Below are 18,195 nucleotides of genomic sequence, written 5' to 3' on the forward strand. Positions count from 1 at the left end.
TATTTTTCTTTATCTTACTCAAGTCAATGGATAAAGGTTAATAAATATCCACCATTTTGTTGTATTTTATCTCATTTTCTTCCTTCGACAAGGGTTTTATCAAATTCTTTTGAGGCAACCTTATGTGAAGTTCCCTACCTTATTTATCCTTGAAAATTTGTGCCTACCCCAAGCCTAAAGGATACACAAGTTAGTCTACTCTAGTCCTTGAAGCTAAATCTACTCAATGCCTTTTTGAACTACTCATCAAGCTCTTTTGAGATGACCTAGTTGGAACTCTCTATCCCATCTTTGAAGATTTAAGGATGCCTTGGTTTGTTTGAAAATGTAACTATGTTCAGTCTTCAATAATGTACTTGAGTCATTATGTAATGTACTTGTCAAAAGAATAAAGGAAATAATTTTTATTATTATTATTATTATGACTTATTAAAGCATGGGTTTCATGCTTGGGTCACCATGTTTTAGGTCAAAATCGCCATTGAGGAATTCTAGGATTTATTCTAAGTCAATAGAGTCATTGTACTTTTAAAGAGACCCTTCTTGGGCTTTTGATTCATGTAAAAAGGTTAAGTATTGAGTCAAATATGAATTATGTAACCTCCACACCATGTCGGCCTAAGGACCCTATTTGACCCCACAAGAAACCTATAAAAGGAAGCTCATCGAATTCATTTGGAGCATCATTCTCTCAAAAAGTTTGAATTCCCTTGTAGCTGGAAGAAGTGTGAAAATCTCTTGTTGCTAGGCAGAAGTGCGAAGTTATGTTGTAGCTAGAAAAGGCGCAAATTTTGTTGTCGGGAAGTCGAAGTGAATGCGAGTTTGGGGAAGTCCAAGGAGACAAGGAAAATCGAGATTTTGGTGTCTTCTCTCTCTCTGTTTTGTATCCTGGATTGGGAGATCGAAGTCTTCCAAGTTTCATTGTTATCGGAAGCTACCAGTTGCCGTAAGTTGCTACATAGTCGAAGTTGTCGGGAAGAGCTCGAAATTCTGGGAGGCTGACTTGGTGTGGAGGGAAGGTCTGGTCTTAGTCTAGGGTGAAGAGTCTCAAAGAATACTATTGAAAGGAAGAATTATCTTGACTAGGTTTTCCCCTCGAAGGGAGTTTTGCCCTGGTATGTGCCTACATCTGGTGTCTATTGTTTTATGTGTTGTTGCTTTTGGTAATTGCTTGATGAACTAAAGAAACAAGATATAAAGAATATTAATAATAAGAAACATCACAAGTAATAATCGAGATCAAGAAAATATCTATTGCATTTTTTATTTTCTAATATGGTTTCAGAGCTTTGGTGAAGAAGGAAGAAAAAGGAAGTCTCAAGCACTTAATCCATTCATAGGTACAATCTTATGGAAGGAGTCTATTATATTCAAGGAAGATGTCTAACTCAATCAAGGGTGAGAACAAACTTGAAGGAGCATCTAACTTTAGATCCTGGAAGAAGAGGATTGACCTAATCCTCGAGAAGAACAAGGTGCTGGAATTGGTAAAAGGAAAGAGATCGAAGGGACCGAGGAAGAAAGTTGACATGTCCAAGATAGAGTGCTATCAATGTCATAAAAAGGTTCACTACAAAAGTGATTTTCCCGAGAATCCAAAGAATAAGAAGAGAGGAAGGGATCAAGCCAACCTTGTTGTAAGAGACTCAAAGAAATTCAAGCCAGAAGAACCCGACATTAGGGACTTACACTATTAAGTCCTTTGCCTGTAGCTTTACATATCTTGTTTTATATGTTTTAGAATTTACAGGTTTCTAACATCTTTTGGAAAAGACATTTTTGTATTGTTTTAAGTTTGTAGGTTTCCCTCAAGCTTTGGAGGGAGCTCCTAACAACTCCCAAAGATAAGTATCTCATGTCTTTTCAATTTTGGGTTCATGTACTCATTCAATTTTGATTATATTAAATATTAATCACCTTTCTCCCTCTATTGTTTTGATTAGGGAAAACATCTGCTAGAAGGAGGATCTCCCAAGACAAGGTTGGTCAAGAAACAAAGGTATGCTTTGAATACATTGATTGAAAAGATTATTCATTTGATGATCTATTACTTTGTTATGACTAGCAGTCTTGAATCTTAGTGATTCTTGTTTGGGTGATTCATCTCTTGATAAATCTACCCAACCCACTCTTAACTAATTTTTGCAGAACCCTAGACAGGTTCTGGAAAACCCTAACCGAAGGGTATGCTATTGTGAATGTTTGAAACCCTAAATTGCTTAGGGATATTGTGAAATGCTAGTTGAAATTTTATTGATGATGTCATGTTTGGGATTTTGGTATGATCGGTAAAACCTAACTTGTGAGGGTTGAGTGATAAGGTCTAAAATCCTGGAACCTTTGAAGTTTTGGTAATATAGGGTTTGTTATGTTTCTACATTGGAACCCTAGCTCATTGGGGTTTGGTGGAATGTGTGAGCAAGACCCTTATATTGTCTTTGAAATATTTTCCTTGATATGTATGTGTTTTGTGTGGTTATGTCTTCCGAAGTCATCGCATTTTACTGTTTTGTGTATCGACGTTTCGAACCATCCTCTATGGTTCATCATCAGGATTAGATACGTGAAGAATTCAAATATATTATGTATGTGTTTGTCTGATCAAACCCTAGTGTAATCAAGATGATTGTGTGTCTAACTCTTATTGATATTTGTGAAGTTGGGTTTAACTAACACATGATATGAAATGTATTTTCATGATGATGAAATTTAGGCGTGTATTGATCCAAAATGGATTTTGGATAGACCCCTAAGTCTAAGTGTTCCTCACTGAGGAAAAATGAAAGTCCTAGGAAGTTCCTGGAACTAGCCCCATTGCAGAGATCGTCTCATTCTGAATCTGTTGCCACTTGAATGGGCAAAAATGGACTTAGGATGCAGAAGTTATCGCTCAAAGAAGATTCCCTTTGTTCCTTAGAAAAAGAGGCAAAATCCTTTAAAAATGGCCTAAAAGGCTTTATGAAGAAAATCACATCGGAGGAGGTCCAAGGTAGACTTAAGCGGAAAGGGGAAGCACCCCCGATCATCGATCCCCTACATATTGGGTCAAAAGCAAACAGGCGATGTTCCATAAGGACCGAGCCGAGCGATATGCCGATCACCGATATCGGCAGATCGCAATTGGCGATGCCATGAGGCAAAGGCGGGACCTCGGGCCGAGCGATATCTCGATCGCCAATATCGGCGTTGGCGGATCGCGTCGGCATAGGCCATGCCATATGGACAAACCTCGGGGCTCATGCGATATGCGATTGCGACAAGTCACATTGCAAAATCGCATCGGAGCAACACCATGGAACGGGGGCTGATACATACGCGACTTGTGATATATATCCGGACCCGACAAAGATATAAACAATATTCCATATATTTTGAGTTCCCTAAAATGACATTTTTCTATGTATTTTCACATATTTCGTTTATTAAACGAGATACGAAGGGAAGCGCCTACGATGAAACCGGACCCGAAAGGGTTTAGGAATGCAAATATATAATGTTTCAAGTCCGCCATAAAAGTCGTTTTGCGATATTTTAAGTGTTTTAATGTATTTTTTAATACAAAGGGGAACCACGGAACGGGCACTAAGACATGCGATAAGCGATTACAGGCGGACCCGATAGCAGTATAAAGCGGATTTAAGGATATTTGAAGTCCAATAAACGACTGTTTGGCGAGTTTTTTCCCGTGTTTTACAGTGTTTCTCTGTACAAACAGAGAACACTATTTTTGGGGATTTCAGAGGCCCGATGGACTCTTCTATTGCAGAAGAGGTGGCCACCATCCCTGAAGGCGTTTGGCAATGATTGCTAACGTTCAGAGGGCGATTCGAGCGGACAGAGGCAGGGAGCTAGAGAGCCCAAGAAGAGGAAATGAACGAACATCGCCAGTTGGCTTAAAAGCCATGAATGTCAGAGACAGAAGGTGTTGTTGGGTGTTGTTGGAGTTGTTGCTGAAACCGAGCATAAGGAAAAAGCTGAGCCAAAGCAGGAAGCTAAGGCGAACCAGCGCAGAAAGAGCTCGATTGAGAGCAACGCAGAAAGCAAAAGGCAGAAGCCAAAAAGAGGCCAAGAGAGAAAAAGCGAATGCGTAGAGCAGCCAAGGGAGTCACTTGGAGTTCAAGTGGAAAGCCAGAGGGTTGTAAACTGACAGAGAGCCAGAGCCAGAGCCAGAGCCAGCGCCAAAAGCCAAGTGCCAAGAGCCAGAGCCAGAGCCGAGAGCCAGAAAGCCGAGAGCTTCAAGAGCCAGGGATAAAATGGTGCCTAAACCCATTGTTTTTGTGTAAAACCAATGGAGTTAAGCCAGGGAGCTTGTAAAAGGACTTTACCATAATCCCAGAGAGCCTAGTCGAGTTGACTAGAGCTCAAGGAGACGTAGCCCAAGAGTTTTGGGTGAACTCCAAATTAAATTGCGGTCTTATGTGTTTGTTTTACTACTGCATCATTTACTGTTATATGTATTTATATATCAGTTCAAGCACATCAACTTACAGCACAACAACAGAATTTAAAGCATATAATCAGTTAAAAACAAATACCAGCATACACCTATATTTTCAAGCATTTTTTAATTCCGCATTGGTTAGTCAAGAAGACTCGGGAATATTTAAAGCTTTGGAAGTGGGAGAGATTCTTGTAAGTTAGACAATAAGCCTAAGTCCCCCATTTTCAGATCAGGTGGTATCAGAGCCTAAGTTTGGTTAACCCCACCTTCAAAGAAGGTTATATCAGAATGCTTGATTGACAAAGCAAAGACTGCTTGTCTAAAAGGAGTTTGAACAGCAAGAGGCTGATCATATGCTTGTTTTGCAGACAGACTATTTTCTGAGTTTGCAGAGGTAAAGGGAAAGCTACTGATAGCTCAGTCCAGGAAGGACAAGAAGGAAGAAGGGCTAAAGGCATTCTTGTATCCCAAAGGACCTTAAGGCAATCCTTGGAGCACAAGAGGTTTGTTGCAAAAGGTTGCTGAAATAAGCTCTTTATTAATCTTGTTTGAAGTTCTTTGTTCATTAGCATAATGACAACTTCCTCAATAGTATCCTCGAATTCCTCTTGCATCACAAGACTCTTTGATGAAGACATAAAGCAAGACTTGTTCATTATGACGGGCAAGGTGAAAGAAATGTATGAGGATGGATGGAAGAGCAGCATACTTAAAAAGCAGTTGAATTCCATGAAGGAAGAGAAGCAGTTGCTTGCTGACAGACTACAGGAAATGGAGAGACAACTTCATATTGCAAATATGAACCTGAAGAGAATGCATGAGTTGGAGTCACAACTCTTTGTTGCCAAAGAAGCCTTGGTCAAGTATCAGCGTGAAAAAGAGGTAAACCATTCCACTTTGTCTTCAAATTCTTCTAAGAATGCTTATATTGGTTCTTTTGAAAAACATACTAGAGGCATAGGTTCCAAGCTAATGTCCAAGATGGGCTATGAAGGAAAGGGATTGAGAAAGCATGCACAAGGTATTATTGAACCAATAATGGTTGAGGAAAGGCCTAAGTATTTGGGTCTTGGCTATGGACAGTCACATGGAGAGAGTTCCAAAGCTGCCATGAAGACCATTAGAATAGCTCCAAGAAGGAGTTGCATTACAGAGTGTCAAGATTGTGTTCAGGAGGAATGCAATAGCTTGAAACATCACTTGCAGGATGCAGGTATTCAGAAGCACACACTTGAACCAGAGAGTTGTGGAAACTCTAACAGCGTTGAAGAGATTGATGGTGTTCCAAAGGGAGCCACTTCTTCATTTGCTTCACCTCCTCATGAAGGCAATAAAGGTGAAAGAGGCAGGTATAAATCTGGTTCTAATCATATTCCTTTTGATTTTGCAAAGCATGGTAAATTTCCACATAAGCATGGGAAAAGAATTGCATGTTCCTTTTGTGGTTTGGATAACCATCATGTTTCTAGATGTTGGAAGAGAATGGCCACATACAAGAAACTTTTGAAGGAAAAAAAGCAAAAAGCCAAAGGTCCATTGGACAAGGCAAATCATGCTGACAAGAGGATGCACGTGTTGCACTTACTGCCATAAGCAAGGGCATCTTGCTAAAAGGTGTTGGACTCTGAATCCAGCAATGCTTCCACAAAAGCTGAAGAAAGTGGAAAGAGAAGATGGCAGAAATGGAAAGGAAGATTCCATGACTGATGTATCTCAGGATGATTCACATGTTGATGCTGATGTGCAGACAAAGGAAAGACCTTTGAACTGGATTGTTAAGAAATGGTTAGAGTTCTTTTCCAATTAAGGATTGCATGTCTATTGATGCATCTATTTGCATTTCTTGTTGATGAGATGCAAGTTGCAAGTTTCTACCAAGATGGTGAATGGAAAAGATTGAGTGGGAGACTCACTTTGTTGCTGCAACATTATATTTCATTTCAGCTTCAAAAGTACAGTGTGCTTAAGTGAAAGTTGAAGGATGAAATGCAAGCATAAGCATGATGTGCATGAACACAGGGATGTTGATGTTTTCCTTGTTTTGAACATGTATGTGTAATTAACTTGTAGGGTTGATTGCTTTGACATGCATGTGGTGCAACATTGACTTGAGAAAAGTTGACTTGGCCTCCAAGATGGAGATAGTGATGAAATGTTTCATCTTTTGAAAAGAGTCCTAATGGTATTTTTCTACATGCTTGACTTGAAGGGTCATTTGTTTTAAAGGGATGTTTGGCTTGTTGTCTAGTCCATCATTTGTATGCAGATGTAAAACATGGAGGTGTTCACAAGATGTGAAATCTGTTTCTTTTGTTGAAGCAGGAGTTTAGTCCATCCAGTTGTTGTCTGTATGCCTGTTGTTGTTAACAGTTGTTGTTGGCAGCTTTTCAAACAGATACAAATGAAAGTTTTGTGGAGCAGATGTACTTCACATTTGTTTGAGCCACCTTGGATCAATGATCAAGGTAGAGAAGTTCAAACTACCTTCCATGACCATCTAAGCAAGAGTTCTGCAGGAAGGCAAAGAAGAAGACAGTTCTTCCCAGGAAGACCAACCCATCCAGAAGGGAAGTGGTCAGAAACTTTGGTTAAAGGCAATATGCAATGCAAGTGTATGGAGACTGAAAAGTTTTTTGGAGACCAAAAGTTCTTTTAGTAGAAGGCATGATCCAAAATGGATTTTGGATAGACCCCTAAGTCTAAGTGTTCCTCGCTGAGGAAAAATGAAAGTCCAAGGAAGTTCCTGGAACTAGCCCCATTGCAGAGATCGTCTCATTCTGAGTCTGTTGCAACTTGAATGGGCAAAAATGGACTTAGGATGCAGAAGTTATCACTCAAAGAAGATGCCCTTTGTTCCTTAGAAAAAGAGGCAAAATCCTTCAAAAATGGCCTAAAAGGCTTTATGAAGAAAATTGCATCGGAGGAGTTCCAAGGCAGACTTAAGCGGAAAGGGGAAGCACCCTCGATCGTCGATCCCCGACATATCGAGTCGGAGGCAGACAGGCAATGTTGCATAAGGACCAGGCCGAGCGATATTCCGATCACCAATATCGGCAAATCACAATCAGCGATGCCACGAGGCAAAGGCGGGACCCTGGGCCGAGCAATATCGTGATTGCCGATATCGGCGTCGGCGGATCGCGTCGGCATAGGCCATGCCATATGGACAGACCCCGGGGCTCATGCGATATACGATTGCGACAAGTCGCATCGCAAAATTGCATCGGAGCAACACCACGGAGCGGGGGGCCGATGCATACGCGACTTGCGATATATATCTGGACCCGACGAAGTTACAAATGATATTCGATATATTTTGAGTTCCGTAAAATGACATTTTTCTATGTATTTTCGCGTATTTCGTTTATTAAACGAGATAAGACGGGAAGCGCCGATGTGATGAAACCGGACCCGAAAGGGTTTAGGAATGCAAATATATAATGTTTCAAGTCCGCCATAAAAGTCGTTTTGTTATATTTTAAGTGTTTTAATGTATTTTTTAATACAAAGGGGAACCACGAACGAGCACTAAGACATGCGATAAGCGATTACCAGCGAACCCGATAGCAGTATAAAGCGGATTTAAGGATATTTGAAGTCCGATATACAACTATTTGGCGAGTTTTTTCCCATGTTTTACAGTGTTTCTCTGTACAAACAGAGAACATTATTTTTGGGGATTTCAGAGGCCTGATGGACTCTTCCATTGTAAAACAAGTGGCCACCATCCCTGAAGGCGTTTGGCAATGATTGCTAGCGCTCAGAGGGGGATTCGAGCGGACAGAGGCGAGGAGCCAGAGAGCCCGAGAAGAGGAAACATACGAACAACGCCAGTTGGCTTAAAAGCCATGAATGTCAAAGACAGAAGGTGTTGTTGGGTGTTGTTGGAGTTGTTGCTGAAACCGAGCATAAGGAAAAAGTTGAGCCAAAGCAGGAAGCTAAGGCAAACCAACGCAGAAAGAGCTCGATTGAGAGCAGCGCAGAAAGCAAAAGGCAGAAGCCAAAAAGAGGCCAAGAGAGCAAAAGGGAATGCGCAGAGTAGCCAAGGGAGTCACTTGGAGTTCAAGTGGAAAGCCAGAGGGCTGTAAACTGACAGAGAGCCAGAGCCAGAGCCAAAGCCAAAGCCGAGAGATAGAAAGCCAAGAGCTTCAAGAGCCGGGGATAAAATGGTGCCTAAACCCATTTTTCTGTGTAAATCCAATGGAGTTAAGCCAGGGAGCTTGTAAAAGGACTTTACCATAATCCCAGAGAGCGTAGTCAAGTTGACTAGAGCTCAAGGAGACGTAGCCCAAGAGTTTTGGGTGAACTCCAAATTAAATTGTGGTCTTATGTGTTTGTTTTACTGCTGCATCATTTACTGTTATATGTATTTATATATCAGTTCAAGCACATCAACTTACAGCACAACAACAGAATTTAAAGCACATAATCAGTTAAAAACAAATACCAGCATACACCTATATTTTCAAGCATTTTAATTCCGCATTGGTTAATCAATAAGACTCGGGAATATTTAAAGCTTTGGAAGTGGGAGAAGTTCTTGTAAGTTAGACAAGAAGCCTAAGTGCCCCATTTTCAGATCATGTATAGATGTGTCCTTTTGATTGAAACCCTAGCTTGGTCTAGGTCAGATGTATTAATATTGTTGGACATATGATATGCTTATGTATGGTTATGAATTCCTAGATATGTGTTGACCTAGTCATTGATGGTCATGAGTTTTAGGATTTAATGGAAGTCCTTGCCTGAGATTCTAGGATGATGATATCTGGAAATCTAGGGTGTTATACCTAAACCCTAGTGAAGTTAAAATTGTCTAGTATGTGTGATATAAAAATCTAAAATCTATTAGCCCCAAGGGTTAGCTCAGTTGGTCAAAATCAGTGCCTCGCCATCGGGAGGTCACAGGGTCCAATCTCCTCAAAGCCCTTGGGGTCAGGCCTTGCTAGTGGGTCGTGGGGCTAGATTCCCTTCGGGGTCGATCAACCCAGATTCTTCCGTGGATGTAGCGCCACCCGTTGACCAGGGTGTCCGTGAACCACAGCGTAAAAAAAAACAATCTGAAATCTATTAAATATGAAAATTTATGGTTTTGCAGTTAAATCCTAGTAGTGACATTGTCTAGTGTGAAATGTAATAACTGAGATCTATGTATTTAATGATTGTTGAGATTGTGGAATTCTAGGGTTTTGGAGTTAAACCTTAGTCAAAGTAAAATCTCTGAAATATGATGATTCGAGATCTGTGTAAGATTGTTGAATTTGTGAAATTGGAATCTTAGGAATCTCTGATGAATGTTGACTATATGATAATTTGAGATTCGTGAAGAGATTGTTGAAATTTGAATTTTTGGTTGAGTTTGATGAGTGCTCAGAAATATAGGGTTTTCAAACTAACCCTAGTGGTATTTGATCATGTTAGTGACTGATTGATGGTTGATTGAAAATCTAGGGGTTGGAAATCACCCTAGTGGAAGTTGGTCAGGGTAATGACTAAGTTGTGATTGACTTTGATTGATTTTATTTCTTTTGTATGAAATCTAGGATTTGTATGAATCCCTAGTGAGAAGTCTAACATATGTATTTTGAAAGGTTGTTAGATGCTTTGTAGATCTATATCTGTGTGAATTGTTTCTCAGGTTTGCTGTATGTTGTAGTAAGGTATGTCATACCTTTGGAAGACACATTGAGACCCTAGATGGAATGAATGTTGTTGTGAAGTAGTCTAGGGCGTGTGACAAAGTCCCTAGCAAGATGTTGAAGAGTATATGTCTCTTGTTTGTAATTAAGTTTGGGTATCTAATATGTATAAATATGAAATGCTTCCGCGATTCTGGTATGGCTAACATCATGTTTCTATAGATTTGTTTGTACCTGCTATTTAAGTTGTGTAGGTACACAATCTTCAATATGGTGAAGATGCTCATTAATGTGATAAGCATGATGGGGATGATAATAACTTTGATGAAATCGTTGGAAGCCACGAAAGATTCTCCGATGATGAAAAGAAGAAGTAGAACTCCCTAAGTTAAGAGGGAGTCTGGATGAAATCTCCCTAGGTTAAGAGGGAGCTCGAATGAAAGGAATCTCCCTAGGATAAGAGGATGGTTGAGAATGTTCCTTGTATAGGAATGATTAGATCCTCTCCATTTAAGAGGGAGTGATAGATATGATTCTCTGCTTCATGTGTCATGCACTAGACCAGGACTAACAGTCGTAAGTTTTAGTGAAGGCCATGAGTAGGAGAAGGAAATTGGAGAATGTGTTTTTAAGTGCTGCTAGAAGAAGGAAAGCATGATCCGATTGAAGAATATGTTGTTGCATATGAAGTAGGAAGAAAAATGTATGATTGAGGGATCTTTTGTCAAAGATTCGGTTGATAGTCCTACTATGGGATGTTGAGAAGCGAGAAGCAACATCTGTTGTCTGGAAGACCCATGAGGTTTGTATTTGATTATGTACATGTGAAACTATATTATTGATTAGGGTTGTGTTTGTACAGGTGAATCTCTGGAAGGTTTTGATAGCATGTTGGTTACCAATCAGTTTGATTGGGAGAGATTGGTCATTATTGATCTGTTGGATCAAGGGGTATTGAGGCTTTGTGAGTGACGCATTGCCTAGGAAGACATATGGTTGACATTTTGTGTTGATGTCTAAGTCCCAAAGTTGGAAAGGTTGTGTTGATAAAAGAGCTTTGTTTTGGATACAGACCTAGATTTTGGGTTGATGGTTAGCAAGTAAGCCTGAGGGCACCTAAAGGGGCTGAAAGCTTGAGTCCATCTTAGTCCGACCTGGATAGATTACCTTGGTCAAGAATCTAGTCCATGGCATTGTGGTGCCTAAACTGTTGAGTGACTGTTTGGATAGATTTCCCTGGTCAGGAATTAAGTCCATGGCATTGCAGTGCCTAAAGTTCTTCATGGTTCATATAGTTTGAGATCTTCCATTGTATTTGTACATTATGAATAGCTCCCTAGTTAAGAGGGAGTGTTGGAAAATGTAACTATGTTCGGTCTTCAATAATGTACTTGACTCATTATGTAATGTACTAGTCAAAAGAATAAAGAAAATATTTATTATTATTATTATTATTATTGTGACTTATTAAAGCATGGATTTCATGCTTGGGTCACCATGTTTTAGGTCAAAGTCCCCATTGAGGACTTCTAGGATTTATTCTGAGTCAATAGAGTCATTGTACTTTTAAAGAGACCCTTCTTGGGCTTCTGAATCATATAAAAAGGTTAAGTATTGAGTCATATATGAATTATGTAATCTCCACACAATGTCGGCCTAAGAGAAGATCAATTCGGCCTAAGGACACTATTCGACCTCACAAGAAGCCTATAAAAGGAAGCTCATCGAATTCATTTGGAGCATCATCCTCTCATAAAGTTTGAATTCTCTTGTAGCTAGAAGAAGTGTGAAAATCTCTTGTTGCTGGGCAAAAGGCGAAGTTCTCTTATAGCTAGAAAAGGTGCAAAATTTGTTGCCGGGAAGCCGAAGTGAATGCGAGTTTGGGGAAGTCTTGTTGATTTAGGGTAGATATGATGTGCTCTAAACCTCAAATTTTGCAGGGAGGCTTGGGCACCTGTATTCCAAAGAACCCATAAAGCGTTTTGGGAAATTCCACCCAAAAATGATTTTATTAAAATAATTAATATTTTTAATGGGGTTCTTAAGTCTAAACCTAGGAAAATTAAAATATTAATGGGTATTAATCTAATCATGGGTGAAACTTTTAGAAGAAGACAAGGATCAAGCCAAAATGATCTTAGCCCTTGATTAACTTTTAATCTGGGTCGTTGAATGTCAACGAGGATATTATTTAAGAAGGCTTGTGGGTCATTTGGCGGACACACCAAGTGAGTTCTATGAATCGATTTTCTGAAGCAGAGCAGGTGCCGAGAGATTATTGATTGTGAGCTTTTGCAGTTGAGGGGCAGTGAGAATCCGGAAGAAGGAAGTTATTCCTGGGCTGGAGAGTATGAGGTAGAGAGAGGATAGAAAGACGTCCAAAGAGGGGAAGACGCTGGCCCACACAATGTTGATGCAGTGGCAGCGCAGGCCTCAGCAGGGGTGACACAAAAACTACGTAGGAGTGACGCAGTTCTGCACAGAGGCCACGCAGAGGGTGACGCAGAGGCTCCAGTCTAGTGTGATCAATTATAGATTCTCCCAGTGACAGGGTGAGGTTATTTCACCATTCATTTTGTCTAGTTTCTCTCTGTATCGAATTGCTAGTTGAGCATCCTAGAATTATACTCAGATTTTCTCCTGAATAATAAAACCGTCAGAGATGTTGCACCGGTTTTCCCACATTGGGTTTTTCCAGGGACATTTGTCCAAAAATAACGGTGTCGATTGTGTTGTATTTTCTTTCTTGCTCAGTCTCTTGTTTCTGCATATAATTTAATTAAGTGAAGGTTGCAGTATATGTATTACGATATTTGTCGTAGGAAACTGCAAATAATTTGTTTAAAGGAATTTAACAAATAGGAGTAATATTATTAGTTGTTGCAGTAGGGATTCCGGCTTCTGGAATTTTCACAAGTCTAAGGAGACAAAGAAAATCGAAATTTTGGTGTCTCTCTCTATTTCATATCCTGGATTGGGAGATCGAAGTCTTCCAAGTTTCATTGTTGTCGAACGCTGCCAGTTGTCGTAAGTTGCTGCATAGTGGAAGTTGATGGGAAGAGGTCGAAATTCTTGGAGGCTGACTTGGTGTGGAGGGAAGATTTGGTCTTGGTCTAGGGTGAAGAGTCTCAAAGAATACTATTGGAAGGAAGAATTATCTTGATTGGGTTTTCCCCTCGAAGGAGGTTTTGCCCTAGCATGTGCCTACATCTGGTGTCTATTGTTTTATGTGCTGCTGCTTTTGGTAATTGGTTGATGAACTAAAGAAAGAAGATATAAAGAATCTTAATAATAAGAAACATCACAAGTAATTATCGATTTACTGCCTTTCTGATTTTCTAACATGGTCAAATCTCTAGGGAGCACAAGTCAGTTTTCTCTAGTCTTTGAACCTAAATCCACTCCATTTCTCTCCAATTGAATTGTTCCTTAACCCCATATGCCCCTAAAAATATATATTGGTAAGCTAAGGCATTGATGTTTTATCCTACATCACCATTTTTTTCATAAACCATTTAAACTATTTTGTCGAGGTTTTACTCTCCTGGTGATTCCTTGGTTGTGTGTGTTCAGGAACCTTTCCCTTTGAACTGAAACCTAGAAATTTCCCTAAAGAACCCTAGCAATCCTATCTACCTTAAACCCAAATGGTTCAATCATTTGAAAAGAATAATACCCTCCTCCATTAAGGGCATTGTTGCCATTGTTTTAAAAGAAGAATACGCGTATCCTCCCCTACTAGGAGTTGATGTTGTGTTGCCTTTAATCGCATTGAGTCTCGCAAATTTGATCTAGAAAGGGGTAGATCCTTCTTCTCCCCTCCCTCCTTTAGAGATGTTGTTGGCATCCATAGTATCCTCCCAATTTGTCGTGGTTTTTATGTGGAAAAGTACCAAAATGTTTCTTCTATCAATCCCTTATAGGCAGTGTTTTAGAAGAAATTTCAATTTCCCTAGAAACTAGCTCCGTCAAGGCAACTGATCTGAATGATGTTGACCACATGGAGACATTCATGCTGTTATGGATTCTAGGGAAATTGGCAATCCAACACTTGTTAACAGGTACTCTGTCATGAGTGGATCTAAAGGGGAGGAGAATGTTGAAGAGGGTAAAAGGAATTCTGTAGGAGCCAAAGTAGAAAACAAGAATTTTGTGGGACTGATTATAGACAACATAGATGTTGAAGGGGAACAAAAGCTCAGTTTAATAAAGCTTGCCAGCCTGATTGAGATAAATGCCAAGGAAGATGCTAAGAAGTTGGATCTTCAAGGAAGATTGATGGACCAAGTTGAGTGGTTGCCTGACTCAATTGGAAAGCTTAATAATCTTACTGAAATCATTTTGTTTGAAAACAGGATAGTGACCCTTCCTAGGAAAATTGAAGGATTTTCCAAGTTAAAGAAACAGGATACTCATGCAAATCAGCTAATGAATCTTCTAGATTCCATTGGTGAGTTGCCCAATCTAACCGATCTAGACTTGCATGGCAATCACTTATAGACTCTACCTGCTTCAGTTGGAAAGCTTTCTCGGATTGTATCCTTGGACTTGAGTTCAAATCAACTTTCATCACTGCCCGAGTCTGTTAGACAGCTTAGCAATTTGAAAACACTGAGTATTGAGACAAATAAAATTGAAGAGCTACCGTATACAATTGTCAATTGATCAATATGTTGTTGAGCTTCAAGCAAAATACAATCAACTCAAAGCTTTGTGTAAAGTTATTGCCAAGCTTGAATCATTACAAGTCCTAAAATAGAAATATAACGGAACAAAGAGCCTTCCGTCAACAATGGGTTCTTTAACCAATTTGAAAGAACTTGATGTAAGCTTTAATGAAATGGAATTGATACCGAAGAGTTTGTGCCTTTCCACAAATCTTGTTAAGCTTAATGTTGGCAGCAATTTTGCTAACTTACACAAGTTCCCACGATCTATTGGAAATCTTGGGATGTTTGAGGAGTTAGATATTATCAATGATCAAATAAACGTCCTCTCTGACTCTTTTCATATGCTTACATATCCTCAAATTCTTAAATATGAAGAGACACCATTAGAGATAGTGGAAGGCATATTATTGAGAGTGGAGCTAAGGTCGTTGTACAGTTTATGCTTGGTTGTGTTGCAAAAGGGGATGCAAAAAAAAAAGACTAAGCCAAAGGGGAGGTGGTCAATATTCTGCTCATGTTTGAGGAAATGCAAGTGGGCTGAAGTTATGGAGGAACACCATTAAACGCACCTAATGCAGAAGCAAGCTTGTCTAGTAATACATAATCCAGTTGTTTGAAATCCCAAAATTAGACCAATCATACTGGAGAAAGGTCTAGAAAAGCTTGTAAGAAAGGTCGAGGTAAAACCATAAAACATGAAAGATACAAAGATACAGCTACCCCAATGAATAATGTTGGACAAAGACTAAGGTTAAAAAAAAATGATGAGCAGATAAACCAGGTACAAAATAGAATTGACCAAAAGAGTATTATTTTACAAGAAGAAAGTCATGTTGTGTGACATGAAAAAATCATTTGGCCACATTGAGAGAATTCAGGAACGTAATAAAATTCTAGATCAATGGTGGGATTCCCTGAAAAAGCAGATCCTTCCAGCAAAAAGTAATGTGCGGGCCATTAAGGATGAAATTGGTGCCTTGAACTTTGGTTTAAGGCAATTCCAAGGTCAATGGGTTGATGCAAATTCTGTTTGACAAGAAGCATTGAAGACTCCACAAAGCCAGAAGGATGAGATATTTGTTGAACTGAGTTGCAGAATTGGTGCAGCATATCAGGATTGCTTTATAGAGGTGGCTAGAAGGAGGACATCGACAAAACTCCATATAAGGCAAGCAAGCCAAGGAATAGAATAAGAAAGACTAAAGTGATCAGACCAGGACAACCCTTAAAATATTTGCTTGCACATACTCCTCAGGATGTCTTAGCAGCTATGGGTTATTTGACATCAACTTGATTGGCATTAATGATGCAGACCTAGCATGCTTGGCTCCAGAAGCCTTAGTAGGGCCACTGCCTAAGGTTGATCGTAATCTGCACGTGAAAAACTCGTTCTCTAAAGCGGTAGCTATCATTCAGTCCCAAATGAAGATGGTCCTATAAATTCTGGTAAGGAATATAACCTTAGATGTTTGATAAAGGATGTGATAGTGATGAAATTATTGGAACAAGTAAAATGGAGGTTGAAAACGCATGTCTAAAAGAAGAACTTGCTTTAGCAGTAGCACATATTTGTACTCTTGACCCAGGATTGAACTATAAACCAATGAATGGAAACAGTGACCATTGCATGGTGACATCTCCAACCAGCATATTGGTCATTGGACTACAAGAACTAAAGAAGGGTGTTGGTTTTCTTCCTATGGCAATTGTAAGTATCGAAGGAAGTTTTTCATTCTTGAGAATTGGTAAGTGCAACATGAACAGAGGGGTCATGTTATCTATATGCCAGTTTTCTATTGGTTGAACCAGGGGATTACATTTCTGAGGTGCTCGACCTCAAATTGGTACAGCATTAATTCAAGAACTCGTATCGTTGTTCCTGATACATAGATGGATAAATATTATTTCCTCAGGAGTTATCTAGAATATGGTGCGTCAGAGGATCATTTTCCATGAAACTTAACAGGATGACACCAGTGGACTTTCTATGGACGAGTTTGCAGATCATAGCGCACATGTTCTACTTTGCCACCCCATGGTATACAGGACTTATTTGACGTCCTGGACTGACCTCGTAACCAAACCTCAATAACCAATGTAAAAGGAATTTTGACACAGAAGCTAAGACGAATAACTAACAACTATACTAAAGCTTAATACAAAAGAAAGAAAAACAATATACTCCACAGAATCAATACCAAAACAAAATGGTTCAAGCAATACAATGTCCCTGAAAATTGAAGGAAACAGAAAAACTCACTTAAGTGTTAAGCTGGCGAACGAAGCCAGAGAAGTTGTTGCGCTTGAAACAACGCGGCAGCAGATTTTGAGAGAATCGGTGGGCATCTCGAATAATAAAAATGTTGCCCGGGCTGCTTCAGGAGGCGACTGGGTCTATCCAAGGATGCTCCACCATGTCATAGGTCTTAGTAAGAAACAGAGGAATGGCGCTGCCTTGCAATCCTTCCATGAGCTGGGGCGGGACAGGAGGCTATGTTTGTGAACTCTCCTCTACGAAGCCAAGAGACGAAGCCAAGAGGTGAAGAGAAGAACCTTCTGCGGATGTCGCCATGGTAAGTAATTTACGACAGTGCCTTATCTTCATTTTCTGAAACCGTCGCTGCATCAAGAAGAGAAAACAATAAATACCCTCCACCTTCCTTCACAAATCAGTGCGTAAATGAATAGCAAATATCAAACCCATAACCAACATATCAGCTATTAGGACTTTCCTTAATATTTCCACTACTAGACTCCAACAAAGACTAAATGATGATCAGAGATAGAAACAGAAAACAGGAGGAAAGAAGAAGATCACAGGGAGAAAGCAGAACCAGAAAGGAAGAGGAAATCCCGTCATGAAAAATAGAAAGAAAGAAGTTGAAGAGAGGACAAAGAACGACTCGGAATAATCATAATTGCCCACAGTGGAAACCATTCTCACCACCAATGTTACACCTCTGGTCTGTCTTCTGTGATCTACAAAAATTTAGATTCGAAATTGGCAAGATTTTGTATGCTCCTCCGACGTAAATGTTCAACTGCAACTTCATCATCTTCTTCCTTTCTAATCTCCTTCACCAAATTCTCGTCAATCTGTCCGGGAACGCATCGCCTACCCAACTCTGCAACGTCGAAACTGATTGCGTATGTCTCCTGTTATCCTCTCCAACGCCAAGATGTCTTAGCTGTATACCTCCCCTTTCAGAGACGGGCACCCCACAATACCCAATTATGTAATCAATATATGTAAAACCTTTATCAGTCAGTCATATCTATTCTGTAAACGATGTCGTTCAATCTATTAGTACATCAGTATTTACCGATAGATCCCATAACAGGACTTGAGCTGTCTCTTGAGGCTGCCGTTGAATCGTCATGCTCTGCTGCAGAGATCATCAGACGTTAAGTACCAAAATCTCCAACATGGGCGGTCGGCGTCTCA

The 18,195-nt window shown here is 39.8% G+C and overlaps 1 long non-coding RNA gene and 1 pseudogene across 1 annotated transcript; one reads left to right on the plus strand and one right to left on the minus strand.

The window, feature by feature from the left end:
- Positions 1-14,100: 14,100 nt before the first annotated feature.
- On the plus strand, positions 14,101-15,313 carry LOC149182343 (plant intracellular Ras-group-related LRR protein 4 pseudogene; annotated as a pseudogene).
- Positions 15,314-17,244: 1,931 nt separating this feature from the next.
- On the minus strand, positions 17,245-17,992 carry LOC149182344 (uncharacterized). The gene is made up of 2 exons (XR_016257603.1): positions 17,695-17,992; positions 17,245-17,370 (listed from the first exon to the last, which is right to left on the minus strand). It is a non-coding gene; the product is annotated as an uncharacterized LOC149182344 (long non-coding RNA).
- Between the last annotated feature and the right edge of the window lie 203 nt (positions 17,993-18,195).

The sequence above is a fragment of the Pinus tabuliformis genome, chromosome 3_2 (assembly GCF_031772625.1).
Source record: "Pinus tabuliformis cultivar Carrire ecotype Pingquan chromosome 3_2, CPIR1, whole genome shotgun sequence".
Lineage (NCBI taxonomy): Eukaryota > Viridiplantae > Streptophyta > Pinopsida > Pinales > Pinaceae > Pinus > Pinus tabuliformis.